At 41.4% G+C, this 14,280-nt stretch overlaps 1 protein-coding gene across 2 annotated transcripts in view; it reads left to right on the top strand.

Annotated features, from left to right (window-relative positions):
- Positions 1-826: 826 nt before the first annotated feature.
- The window catches only part of SPARCL1 (SPARC like 1), a 53,948-nt gene continuing 40,494 nt past the window's right edge, over positions 827-14,280 (top strand). The window contains exon 1 of one of the 2 annotated variants that reach the window (XR_003434957.1): positions 827-1,333. The gene's annotated coding sequence lies outside the window, so the exon portion shown is untranslated. The remainder of the gene's footprint in view (positions 1,334-14,280) is intronic. The other variant, XM_027116868.1, reaches the window with a different exon arrangement.

Raw genomic sequence — 14,280 nt, 5'->3', positions numbered from 1 at the left:
TCAGGTTCACCAAGCTCTGGTTTCTTCATGCAAATCATAATCACTAACATTTGAGTGTCTGCAGGGCGGCAGGAGGTGTTTACCTACTTAAAACACAGGACAGCCACCTGAGGTAGATACTCATATCATCCCCTTATTTGTATCCGTGTCTTATAGATAAGAATTCTGAAGCTTAGAGACATTACCTAACTCGTCCCAGGTCATATCCAGTTAGGAGCCAAGATGCAAACCCAAGCTGTGTGGCCTCAAACATGGAGACTTTCCCACTAAACCACACTATCATCAAATGGGTGTAATACTCACTTCATGTAGACTTGTGAGGGTCAACTGAAATGGATGCACTAAAAAACCGTTAGCCAGTGTCTGACGTAATAAATGTGCAATAAATGTAGACGTAGCTGTGGAAGAGGTTAGATACATACATAAATAACCAGAAGGCCAAGTCTATTTCATGGCAAAACTCCTTCTTCCAGACCAATCATCATACAGAAGGTTGTGGTAGGGAGCTGTGTAGGGGGAAGAATAGTCTATGAACTGTAACGTTCCTGAACCGGCTTATGAATGAGCTACACTATGAAGGAGGAATGCTTCACATATATGTACATTTCTGAAGGTCACTTAAAGAAAGGTTGAAGTATCTGCAGTACCCTACTGTTACCAAATTCAGGCATATTCGTGAGAACAATTTTTGCAGAAGCAATGTAGAAATGCATCTGCTGCAATTATTCTTACCCCTTCCTTAAGCCCCACCCCACCGATTTCCTTTAGGAAGAAACCACAGCATGGAGTTTCTTTTCAGTCTTAAAATAAAAATTCCCCCAAAAGGGATCCCGCTTGTAAAATCTTTTAGAGTTGTTTGAAAAAGACAAGAAAAAGGCATACGGAGCCAAGTGCTTATATTCTGGCCAAGTTACGAGCCTCTGAGAACAAGAGCTTGAGGGGAGAACTGTTAACCCGTTCTCTCCGGCAGAATGAGCTCTCTCCCTGTAGGTCTGCGCTGCCTGTAAAGCTGAGCGCGCCCTCGCCCTTGGAGTGAGAGGCTAGCCCGCTGGAGAACTGCAGGAATCTGCAACAAAAACGATGACAGTCTGAAATACGTCCCTGTGCCAACCTCCAAATTCGGCTGTCACCTCAGACCCTGAGTAGTTGACAGAGCAGCAGAATTTCAACTCCAATAGACCTGAATGTGTTTCTGGGCAAAGAAGCAGAGCTAACGAGGAAAGAGATTCAAAGAGTATTGGGCGTTTGTGAAACTTATTTCCTGACTGTGTGCAAAGACAGGATTCAGCTTCAATTTTCTGCCAAGGCTCTGGGTCCAGCCACCTACCTGAAGGTAAATTTTAATAAGTTTACTGTATTTGTTAACCTGATTTGCATGATCTGATAAAGATGTCTAATATTTTTGCCTAATACAAAGCCATTTTTTAACAACAAGAACAAAAGAACCCTTTTGCATGATTTACAGAAAAGCTACTTACTAGGGAATTTTAACACTTGAATTCATGTTTCCTTTTCTTCTCCAAGATTAAATAGTAAGAACTAATAAATGATGTTTAGAAATGCAGAAATGTTGTTGGCCAGACTAGCATTCAGATCTTGGTGAAGTCTGAAATCCTGAAATGTGTTTTACAGAAATAGTTTACTAAATGTATTAAATAAATCAAAAGGAAAGTAGCTGTTAAAAAAAAACACAAACTTTCAAATCAAAGTAATTTGGGTGTTTTCCATGTTTAAATTATCTGAAGTTATTCAGTCACCACCACTGTCCCAGTCTGTACCTAACAGCAATGTAGAAATGGAACATTTTGCTTTTCCAAAAGGTAAGAAAATCCCTATAATACTATATTTTCCTTTGATTATTTTTTAGTTATTGTGATTATTTTTTCCTGACTCCCTTTTATAGTTTTCTGACTCACTGTCTCTTGTCATCTTCTATCATTTTTTAGGATACACACACACACACACACACACACACACACACACACACACACATATACATAAAATTTCTAATTCCTAACGATGTCTAATTTAGCAAGGGAAAAATGAGGGAGGGGAATCAAAGAGCTAAAAAATTATGATAACTCCTATATTGTAAGGTACCTTCATTTCTGGCTCTATCTTCTAAAATAAAACAATAATGCAAGTCACGCTCCCTCATTCCTCCTGGGTATTAGAGGTCACCTTGCAGGAGAAAACCATGTTTTCAACTGCAGATCAATGCTGTTGATACTATAACCAAGAGGTAGTGCAGAGAGAGTATCTCTTTTGAACTGCCTTTAATCTGCACAGAGGTTAAATATGTCACCTTGGCATTATATCTGAGCTCCCCTCTGGCCCAGGGCCTAAGTACACTGAATAGAAATGTTCACTTGGTCCAACTCAGCAGAAATCCTTTTTTTTTTGATTCTCCCCTTTCTCATGGATACCAGTTTTTTTCAATTCACAGCTTATTCAGCTAAACGTTGATGGGTACATTAACTATGAATATTAAAAAAAAAAAAAGGACACCCCTCTCAGGAAACATTTAAGTTTATATTTCTATCCATTTAACAAGATCCAACAAAGCACAGCAGTCTGTTTCATCTGCTTATCATCCAATCAAACAATGCTGCTTTCCACATTTTGGAAAAGAATATGTACACGTTATTAATGAATCTTGCCTTTTTTCTTTCAGGGAATCTTTGTACAGCCATTTAGCAATTTGAGTACTGGGGTTTCCTTCCAGGTCCTTTGGTATTTAATCCCCAATAGGCTCTTATGCACAGTTTCACTTATCAACTAAGTAAAAATAATAAATAGGGAGGACGGAAATGAAATAAATAGTGATATATCTGGACAACTCCAAAATATTCTTCATTTCATTTCCTCTTGACAGCTTATTATTTTTAGTCAGTTGATATGTAACGGTACACAAGCATTGCTATTTCAGCTAAGTTTAGCACAAGGTCCAGAACATGTTGGGAATCTTTTTCCACCAAGAACATAAGCGACTGTTTTTCAGACTTCAGATGCCCTTTTCCCTCACATATCATTCTGGAACACCCTTCAGTGAAGGAGAAGGGGGGCCCAGAAATCCAGGAGAACTTCCCCAGTAGGTCTGGCTGCCCAAGAGATGCCCAATTAGGCCAGGGTCTGGTTCAAACAGGGCCCACAGAGCATCTTCCCCCAAAGCCTGGGCTTGCACAGGTAGTACCACCTGAGGCTAGCCTGATTTTTATCTTGGGCATCGAAAGATGATCAGAGGGCTTTCCTGGTGGCGCAGTGGTTGAGAGTCCATCTGCCGATGCAGGGGACACGGGTTCGTGCCCCGGTCCGGGAAGACCCCACATGCCGCGGAGCGGCTGGGCCCGTGAGCCATGGCCGCTGAGACTGCGCGTCCAGAGCCTGTGCGCGGCAACGGGCGAGGCCACAGCGGTGAGAGGCCCGCGGACCGTAAAATTAATTAATTAATTAATTAAAAAGATGATCAGAAGTTTGGGGAACAGAGTGTGTGGTCTCGACTGATCGTAAGGAGATGGTGTAATAAAGTGAATAAGATCATGGGCTCTAGAAACGTACAGATCTGGTTTATACCTGGGCTTTCCCAGGGTCTGTGACTTTGCACAGATGACACTTTGAACCTCCGTGCCCTCATTTGCCAAAATGGGGATCATAAAACTAGTTACTACCTTGGAGATTTGTTGTGATAAACGAGGAAAACAGCTATGTCTGGTACGTTTGAATCAATCTATCGATCATAGCTGATATTAAAGCACTAGTCTACCTATATGTCCCGAATGGAACTCTGTAGAAAGGGAATTTACTCTAAGATTTCCCTCAGGGTTTCTTCCTTGTACTTACACACTTTGCTGTATAATAAAATGTCAATGCCAGGTCTATGCCTCAGAGTCAGCCCGACAGAGCAGATAGAGCATGGGTTTCAGCGTCTAACACGCCTCAGTTTGAATCCTGGCTCTGCCTCTTTGTGAGCTTGGGCAGTCACTTCACACCTCCAGGACTCAGTTTACCCATCTATTAAGCAAATAGTGATAATAATACCCACAATGGGGTCATTGTAGGAATTAAATAAGATGCTTTTTAAATGTCAGGTATAGCACCTGGCAGAGTACTAGACACACAGTGAGGAAGTGTTTGATTACACACTTGGAATAATTTTTCTACACACAGTGAGGAAGTGTTTGATTACACACTTGGAATAATTTTTCTGGCAGTAATAGTGGGGGTCAAAAAGGAAATATTCATTGAATTGTCTTTTTTTTATCTAAAGAAATGGAAAAATAAATCTGACACTACCGTATGCCCTTGAGAGGGCCTCAGCCTGAAGTATTTATTACTGAGTCCTTACTGCTTCATCCATTAGTAGCTTCTTAATGGCCAAGTCAAACGAAACCACAGTGAGTCTTCTGTTTCAGATCGCCATTAAGAGGAATGAGGCGAAATGATGCTTTGCCCTCAACTCTGTTTTATTGGCCTACCTGGAGGGGGGAAAAGGCCCGAACATTTCTCCTTTCTTATCTTTTCTAAAGGCAGGAATAGGGGTTTTGACTTGCTCTAGGGGGTATCTTTTTCCTCTCTAACTGAAATTCAAACAAAAGGGTTTGTTTTTTGTTTTTCTGTTTTTGTAAACCTCTCCTCTATGTTCCTAGAATTGAAATGTCAGCTGCTTTTTCTGTAGCAGGAGCAGCCTGTAGTCATAGCAATGAAAGGGGACAGAGAGGCTCGAGTTTCACAGCCCTCTCTGTGAAATAACTCTTAGTCTGCTTTAAAAATCCTTGAGAAATGAAGTCCCCCATCCTGGCTTGTTTCCTTCCTATTATGCAACCAACTTATGTACGCCAAACATTTCCTTTAAAGAGTCAGTGAATTGGTGTTAAGAAAATGAACAAGAAAGCTACGACACGGTGCCCAGTTTACTGTCGAGTGCAGGGAAAAGCAACCGGGAAGGCAGAGGAGGAGAAAGAGACAGGACCTCACTTTGTAGGACAGGCTGGGCCCCACACTAAAGCCATTTCCCGAGTCCCCGCTACCGCCTCCCACCTTCACGATGTGCTTATCCAGGTGATTATCAATCAAGGGGACTCAGGGGCAGGCTGCCTGGACTGGAATCCTGGCACTTACACTCTCTAGTTTTTTATCTTATCCACTCTTTGCCTCATCTTCTCATATGTAAAAGAGAGATAATAATGGTCATAAAATTGTCATGGGAATTGAATGAGATACTCTATGTAAGGCTCTTATTACAGGATCTGACCAGTGGTAAAGGTTGGCCGTGAAGTTCACCAAACCTCAGTTTCCCCTACTTCTTCAACGGGGATAACAGCTAATTCATAAGACTGTTGTAGGATTAACTGAAACAATGGATGGAAGTGCTCAAGAAGTAGTCGTTCTTTTAATACTTTTCTCATTTGGTCTAACTCTGATAAGAATGGCTTTTTTTGAACTTGGAATCTCCCAGTGAGGAAACTGCAATGAAAACAGGCCTCAGAATTATCCTTGTATAAACAGGAACCATTGAATTTCTTAAAAGGATAAAAGGGAATAATTAAGGATTTTTACATTTATAAGGAGTAAAAGAGATTCTTCTCATCTTGATTAACACTAGGGCAAAATGTATCAAAACGTCTTATCTTTCATTAAAATACTTTTTATTAAAATTTCTGTTTTAGTTTCTCCAGTGTTTTCCAGGTCATGAAATAAGTAATATTTTTATCTTATGTCTCAAACAACTAATGTACTCAGTTCTATTCTGTGTGAAATGCCAGGGATGCTACAGGAACAAACAGAGAATGGCTGTGCTCTTGTGGTACTTACTGTGTAGTTAGGGAGACAGTTGTTAATCAAATTATCACATTAATAAAAACTGCATTCGTGAAAAAGAAAATATATGTGTGTGTGAGTGTGTGTGTGTGTGTGTGTATAACTGAGTCACTTTGCTGTCCAGCAGAAATTAACACAAGATCGTAAATCAACTATACTTTGATAATTTTTTCTCAAAAGTACATTTGCCCAAACATAAGGTGACCTCAAATACAAAGCCACCTTCATTTTTCTAATAAAAAGGTCCTCAGGCAAAATCTTTGGCCAACCTAAATACACACACGGATGGATAATATTGGAAGGTATGCTTAGGACGCTTACTCTATTGTTACAAATACATTATTTTAAATCTCATTTCATTTAAAATATTTTATACTTATAAAAATGACTTTTTTATTCTCATATTTCATGAAATGATTTTGTTAACACTCTCTCTATGCCTCTTTAACAACACTGTCTGTGTTCACTGGAGCCACTCTGTAACTGTCTAACAGAGAGTAGTGCATCATCAATCCTCTGCAAGCTGTTTATAACTCACTTCTCAGAAATCTGCTAGCGCTGCAGATTTGAGCCCCAAGCATAGATTCTCATTCCATGGTGATGATCTCTACATATTAATTACCTCCTATATGGCTTTTTCCAGTACTCTTTAAAGGGCTTATTGAAAACCGCTTGAGTCTCTAAAGCGTGGTTTTCTAAAACTGTGTAATTCCAACAGTTGCAAAAATGAAGTCATACCTCAAGAATAATTGCTAAATCTGCTTTAAATATCTTTATCTCCTTTTCCATCGTGCGGGTGACCTTCCTAAGAACAAAAATAAGCATTGCTTGAGATCATTTCAGGCTGTTTGCCTGAAATGGTACTTTGTTGTTCAAAATGAAGTAATTGAGACAATATCCTTTTATGCGAGAGACCTCGGAAGTGCTAAAATATGGGGCACATCCCTTTTGTTATAGCATGATTTTGGGGGGCGAAAAAGTTCACATTGTATTGAGCGTGTATTGTATAATTATATGCTGAAATAAGTGTTAAGAAGGAAAAGCACCTTTCTTCTAAGAAAGCACGTAAGGATCCCGACGTCCACTCAAGGTCAGGTATGGCTTTCCTTGATCGGAAGCCTAAATAGAGGTTAGCCCTGTGGGAGGTGTGCATGCTGGGCAGTGGCAGCTGGAGCAAGTGGATGCTGACAAGAGAAGTCTGAGCGTGCAAAGATCCTGTGGCAGGAGGGACCGTAGACTGAGGAACAGAGAGAAGGCCAGATCCTCTGAGAGGAAGGGGTAGAGCAGTGGGAGATGTGAAGCCCTAAAAGTATTTGTCCTCTGCTTGATTCATGTTTAATGCTGAATTCTGGTTAGACTGAAAGTTCCGACGGGCATGAACCGTATCTATCCCTAGCCTAGACTCACATAGTGGTAGGTTCAGTCAGGCAGGATGACAGACAGTTGCAGTCAGAGCCCTAGAAAAGTCTGCATCTTTTGAGTCTGAGTGTATCGTATACACTGGCAGGACTGGGACACTTCGATGTCAAATGGCGACTCCGCAGAGAACTCAAAATAGAAAGCCATCTTTCTTAAATCTTCAGATTCATTTAACGCCAAGCTATAGAGCTCTCCCAAGAGACTCAGTCATACTTTAAAAGCCCTAAAGCAACAGCGTTAAGTCTGGATCAGGTAACAATATGTATACGTTAGCCAAAATATGACTAAGGGGTTTGCTCTCTGATAATGAAGCCTTTGGCCGTCATGTAAAGTCAGGATGAAGGAGAATGTTCTGTCTGAGTCTGATTATGAAGCAAAATGATAATAATCATTTTGTTTACTACATTTCCCTGAAAGGAAATTTTTCCATAGTTATAATACTTGCTAAAAATAGTAGCCTACAGTCTTCCCCTGATATAAACAAACTCAACAAAAGATACCTGGCCTTATTTGGAAATGTAGAGGTACATACTCCAGGAAACAAGATGCCAGTCATAAGAAGAAAAGTAAAGTAACAGGGAAAACAGACAGGGCAAACCTCTCCTTTTTCTGCACATATGTACGTCATTCTCAGTTCTTCTGACCTTAGACAAGGTAAGACAAACAGATCACGTAGTCATCGTCTGCCTTGAAAACCAAAAATACTGAAGGAAGTTTCCTTGGTCTCCAAGAGAAGGAGGGGGACTTATACGTTTGGTTGAGGCTGCCAAGGAAGGAGCCAACAACGGGGGGTGGCAGAGCAAGGGGGAGGGTTAGGGAAAATACTGGCTGCCTGAGGAGCTCCAGGCAGCATGAAGGAAATTCAGTTAAAAAAACTACCAACACTAAACTTTCCAAGGAGTCATTGACATAGCCAATACAAGAGATGGAAAAGAGTAGACTCCAAGCCTGTTTCTGCCTTTGAAAGTATGGATGGCCATGTTTCCACTCTGGTTCAGTGGTCAGACAGCTTGTTAATGCTTAGGAGGAAAAGAAAGAGCAAGGAGATAAGAAGAGAAAAGAGACCTAGCGAGACAAGGAGTGCCCAGTGGAGATAGATGGTTAGGTTAAGTATATTTACGTGGCAAGGCAACAAGCAGAACTTCAAAAATAAAATTCACCATTTTAAATGTGAATTTCAATTAACATTCTTTTTAAAAACTGTAACAACTGAAAAGAAATCAAATACAAACACCTTCTCTGACATAACTGCATTCCAATGTAAACTTCTAGAAAATATTATGGAAACTGAAACGGAACCAATACAACTAAGAACTCAAAATGAACCACAGTACCCAAAAATATATTCTGGTTGTTTGTGTAAGTTCATTCCTAAATCTAGATGGAGAATGATGTTCTAGAATGTTCCAAAGTTTAGGTGCCCTCCGCTTCTGTAGGAGATAGAAGTTTCAGGACGCCAAGAGACAGAGAGACCAAGAGTCAGAGGGTTTCATTCGGAGGAATGTCCTATGTTTCCTACCAAATGCCAAGAAATCTTTAGCTATCACTTGCACTGCTTTGCACCCTCAACCTGAAGGACCACGCACTCAGTCTTGGAGGCCAGAGTTGACATTGTTCCATCAGAGGTCGGGGCCTTTCAGACCAGTCTCTGCAGGCTTGGCTGGCTACCTTTCCAGCTAGAGGAAAGAATATTCAGGCCCTTTTCTCTGTTTTTTCCAGGGACAGAACTCATAGACCTGCTGAGAAATCTAATTACAACCTCCTTTCATGGTGAAATCCAGTTACAGCCTCTCCCATGGTGAAGGCCAATCCTTTTGATACAAAAGGAAACTAAACAAAGGGGTTTCAGACACGGGGGGATGTGTCTGTGTTCTGCCTTCTCTCTTAGGCAACTATGCAGAAAGGTTGCAGTGACCTTGACCGGCCTTACTTAGGAATGATGGTCATACTATTACTACCCCCATTCCCATAAGAAGGAAAAATATGTTCATATCTGATGCCAGGAGTTTCTGGAGATTTCCTCCAGGATCCATTAGCTGAGCAAAGCAAAATCGTCCACAGACACATTTTTGATTCAGCAAGATGACTTCTCTTTTTGAATTTGGAATGTCATGTCAAACAAGAAAAAAAAGTAGTGAGTTATTTAAGCCAGTATCCTCCTATAATCTTTTCCTGACGTCTTTCGCGCCCTGTGCCACCCATTCCCTTAAGGATAAGGAGAAACTGCAGTGCTAAAAGAAGGGTCACCCCAAATTCCTCAAACTTAATTGAGATAAATGGAGATAGTTCTCGAAATAGTCATTTATGGAAATACATATTTTACAAATACCTGGCAAAACTCTATAATTGTTGAAACAATAAAACTACCAACCACATTCTAATCAGATCTCTATCACTACAACATAACCACTGTAGTCCACTGAATATGTATAAGACCTGGATTTGCAGCTTATCCCCCCAAAAGGGCAAAATTTTTAGGAGCATCCAATCAACTCATAAGTTTTTAACTAAATATGAGTGGAATAAGAACAGGTAAATGCTTTTGTTCTGTTTTAATAGGATAAAGTTTACCATAGGTTCAATAATACTGATATGCCCATAGAGTTAATAAAAAGTAAATAAACAAGGATAAGAATCCACCATTCATAGTTATCCTCAAAGAGCACCAAAAGTAATGCATTTTTACCATACTTGATTCCACTTGAGTTACCTAATCATCTGTATAATATGATAGAGACCCAGTGGGAAGGTGGCCTGAAATCTACAAAAGCCAGAAGAATTAATCTTGATTATGGGTCAAAGAAAACTTGTAGCTGGTTTCAAGACACCATGATTGGTCAGATCTTCATGCTGTCTTAGCACAATGGAATCATTTTTAACTCTCAAGCCATTTGTTTAGTGGATTTCCCAACCTTTTATTGGAGACCAAGCAGCTTTGAGCTAACTCTACATCTACACAGCATTCTGTTGGAATTCAGAAGAAACAAAACACAAATGCTGAACCCCAAGGGTCTACTTTCCTTCTCCTTTTCTTCCCTGCTCCCCAATTCCAGCACACGTAACAGCAGGCTTTGAGGACCTCACACCGGGTATAGATGAAGCTCTTTCTAGGAAAACTCCTCAGTAATTTCCTAAAATACAGGTAGAGGAAACTACTGGAAGCTTTTGCTTTAAACTGGGAGCTTCAAGATTTGGGCATAGACCTCGGCATTCCCAGTGACCATGCATTCAGTAGCTTCTTGGATAGGCAAGGGGGAGGGAGGGGTGGGAAGTGACAGCACCGGGTCACCGATAAAAACAACAGATTGATGTCTTCTTGCGACAGGAAAACAATTTAAAGTGATTGATTTCAAAAGCAAATAAATGTTTTCTTATAATTTGAAAACTACTCTGGGTAGGAATGTTGGAGGTTACTATAGCCTGAGATCTGACTAACTTCTTTTCTTTTCCAAACGACGGCACACAAAATTCCAGCCCCCGCTTACTCTACATTTGGTTCTTTATTGTTTTATTGTTCTTAAATCCCGTGTTTAGATGGTGGCCACAATAAGGTCTGAGGTGGTGGTCATGGCTGGAGGTGGCTGACTCACCTTATGCTTCCCAGCATCTTGTTAACAGGGTTAATATCTGTAGACATCCGTAGCCCAGCCAGTTACTGGATGTGCTATGTACATTTCAGCGCCATGAAACCCCAAATAGTCATTATCCAAAAAGAATTAACAACAGACTCCCTTGTGCAGCATTATTCATGCAGAATACAGTTTTGCTTCAATGTGGCTAATTAGACTACTCTCTCCCTCTCTCTCTCTCTCTTTTTTTTTTTTTTTTTTTTTTGGCTGTACCATGCAGCATGCGGGGATCTTAGCTCCCTGACCAGGGAAGGAACCTGTGCCTCGGGCAGTGGAAGCGTGAAGTCCTAACCACTGGACTGCCAGGGAGGTCCTAATTAGACTACCCTTGATTAGGCAAATTTCTACACATTCTGGGACTAACAAGCCCAAACCAGTATATTTAGAACAATGTTTAAAATGTTTAGTCAGACTAAGCTACTGAATTGGGTTTCCTTTGGTGTGGGAAAGGACTATAATGGAAGGGAAAAGAACAAAGAGATTGATTTATTTCCCAAGTCTCCAGAGTAATCCTGCTCTCATAACATTCAAGCAATTACATGAAAAGAGAAATAGGAGGGTAAAGTGAAAATGCCAAGTTCCAACACAAAACACTCCCAGAGCTAGATGCCCATGTTTCTTTCTAAAACTCTTCGATTCTAGAACACCTTCAGATCCTGGGTGAAATCAAGTTTATTGAGTGCTAGTCACGTGTTAATACCTTGTAACTTTTGATTCTCTCCAAAGTTGAGGACTGCTATGCTCCACTTAAAAAGAAATATGTGCACCTGCTAAGGCAATGTAAGGGAGGAAAAACTTTTTCCTCTACCTTCTTAAATTCAGTAATTGGGGCCTGCAAATTAAATGGACAAAATACAGATTAATAGGAGAAAAACGTTTATTTATATGCATAGAGAGGCCAACAAAAGTAGCTGGCTCCTTAAACTGTTAAAAGGCTTACGGACCTAATTTGGTAGGAGAAAGGGAAGGGAGAGAAACAGCTTCTGTGGCAAGAACAAAAGGATTTTTTAGGAAAGACAAATGGATTTTTAGAACAAACTGGAGATAAGAGAGTTTATGATATTTGTCATAAAGGTATAAGTGGTTTTTCTGTCTTTTTCAAGGTGATAAAACTGCCCTGGAGAGGAAACTGGTAGATTTACCCTTGTTCTCTCTACTGGGAATAGAGCCACCCTGAAGAGGGAATTTATGGAAGTTCTCATTTCTCAGAAGTTTCTGCTTTTAGTCAGACAAGGGATGCTCTGAGAAGGCTTCGCTGTTGAATCTCAAAGGTCTTCATCTTCAAATAATCTTTATACAAACCCATAGCAACTATAGAAAGACTTGAAACAGGACATCACTGGGGAGCAGGGCACAGCTCTGCTGGCAGGGGGTCTGAATTATATTCAAACCCATGAATCCTAAATTTGGATCAAGTACTGTGGGTCAAGGTCTAGCAAGGAAATGACAGATCCCGGCAGGAAAACTGAATTTGGGGATTTGAGGAGAGTGGAATTAAGGAACGATGGACCGAAGTATGGGCAGGGCATAGAGAAGTCTCAAGGTGTTGTAGGAATAGACTAGTGAAAGCTCAGCTTGTACGAGCCAGGGACACTGAGAGGGGCTGTGACCTTCCGGAGAGGGACACAGTCACAGAGACGGCACTGAGAAAATACACACCCTGGTTTTACTCTCCTCCTTCCCTCAAATCTCTCCTGCCAGGGCACCCCATTAGCTGAACCCAACAGAAACCATCGTGCAAGAGAACCTGATGCTACAGTTCACACAGGCCCTGCGACAGCTCAGGGTGGAGAAGGCAGGAGAGTGGGTGTGGAGTGGATTTGGGGGGAGCAAGTGGAAGATATCTGGATATTCAGAGAAAAATAATCTCTTCCCAATGCGGGAAAGGCAGAATGTACAGCTGTAGACAAGCCGTGTCTTCTCCTTGCTTGAATAAATCTTCCAGGGCTTCCCCTCTGAGGGCATAAATAAGCCTAGGTTTTCACCCTGTTTTCAAAGAACTCCTCAAACCTCAGCCACTGAATCCGCTGGGGTTTATTGTACCTGCTTCTTTCACAGAAGGCAGGTAATGAGTAACGTTGTACCACTGGGCGAGCAGTCTCTCCCCTATTCAGTGTGTTGGCTCTCAGTAAGGCACCCGAGAAGCATGATGAATCCTGAAGGCAATCCTGCTTGAAGTGAACGCTTTCATTAGCGGTTCGCACAAAAACTACTCATCAAAGCCCAGCGCTGTTCCCCAGCGGGTCCCAACGCCATGAGAATGAGGCTACTTGGAACTGTTCTTAGGTATGATTTGCTGTTTTTCTTAATCCCGGAAGAGAATTACCCCAATAAGTAATTCTTGGTACTTTCACAGAGCTGAAACACTTGAAATTCTTCTCCCAACCAGCTGAACTTAACGACCGACTTACTATATTAACTAAAGAAGAGAGACAATTTCCATTGAATCCAAAGACGTTTTATATGCTGCTAGAGTTTAACTAATAAGGGAAGTTCAAATAAGAGTAGTCAGAGGAGAAAGCTAAGAACCTGGCATTCCGAGAAAAGAAATTTTAAGAAGGTTGAGAATAAAATAACTTAGGGGGTAGAGAGAAGAGCTAAATGCAGAAAAAGAATAGGACTCATGTAACTGATCATTTTAGGGGCTAGGGAGGTCTCAAAGGTGAATTGTCATGTAATTAGCATTATGAAGCAAATCATTCAGATATTACTACGTCCTGCAACATGACAAATGCCACAGGCATTCAGGTGAACATCACTTGTGAAGCAGAGGTTTACACAATGTGTGGGACCTCCTTTTTCATTTTTATGTATTTATTGATTGCTTGATATTTCGGCTGCATCGGGTCTTAGTTGCGGCATGAGGGATCTTCGTTGCAGCATGTGGGATCTTTAGTTGCGGCATGCAGACTCCTAGTTGTGGCATGCATGCGGGATCTAGTTCCCTGACCAGGGATCGAACACAGGCCCCCTGCATTGGGAGCGTGGAGTCTTAGCCACTGAACCATCAGGGAAGTCCTGGGACTTCTTTTTTTAAAAAAATAAAAACATAAAAATAAAAGAAGAACCTCATTTTAAAACATGCATGCATGGGCTTCCCTGGTGGCACAGTGGTTCCGAATCTGCCTGCTAATGCAGGGGACGTGGGTTCAAGCCCTGGTCCGGGAAGATCCCACATGCCGCAGAGCAAATAAGCCCGTGCGCCACAACTACTGAGCCTGTGCTCAAGAGCCCATGAGCCACAGCTACTGAGCCCGTGAGCCACAACTACTGAAGCCCGTGTGCCTAGAGCCCGTGCTCCACAACAAGAGAAGCCATCACAATAATAAGCCTGTGCACCACAACGAAGAGTAGCCCCCACTCTCCGCAACTAGAGAAAGCCCGTGCGCAGAAACAAAGACCCAACGCAGCCAAA

This window comes from Aethalodelphis obliquidens, unplaced genomic scaffold (assembly GCF_003676395.1).
Source record: "Aethalodelphis obliquidens isolate GAN/ISIS:26980383/991018 unplaced genomic scaffold, ASM367639v1 scaffold17, whole genome shotgun sequence".
Taxonomy (NCBI): Eukaryota; Metazoa; Chordata; class Mammalia; order Artiodactyla; family Delphinidae; genus Aethalodelphis; species Aethalodelphis obliquidens.
The sequence above is the reverse complement of the archived record's forward strand: the minus strand, read 5'-3'. Positions and strand labels throughout refer to the sequence as shown.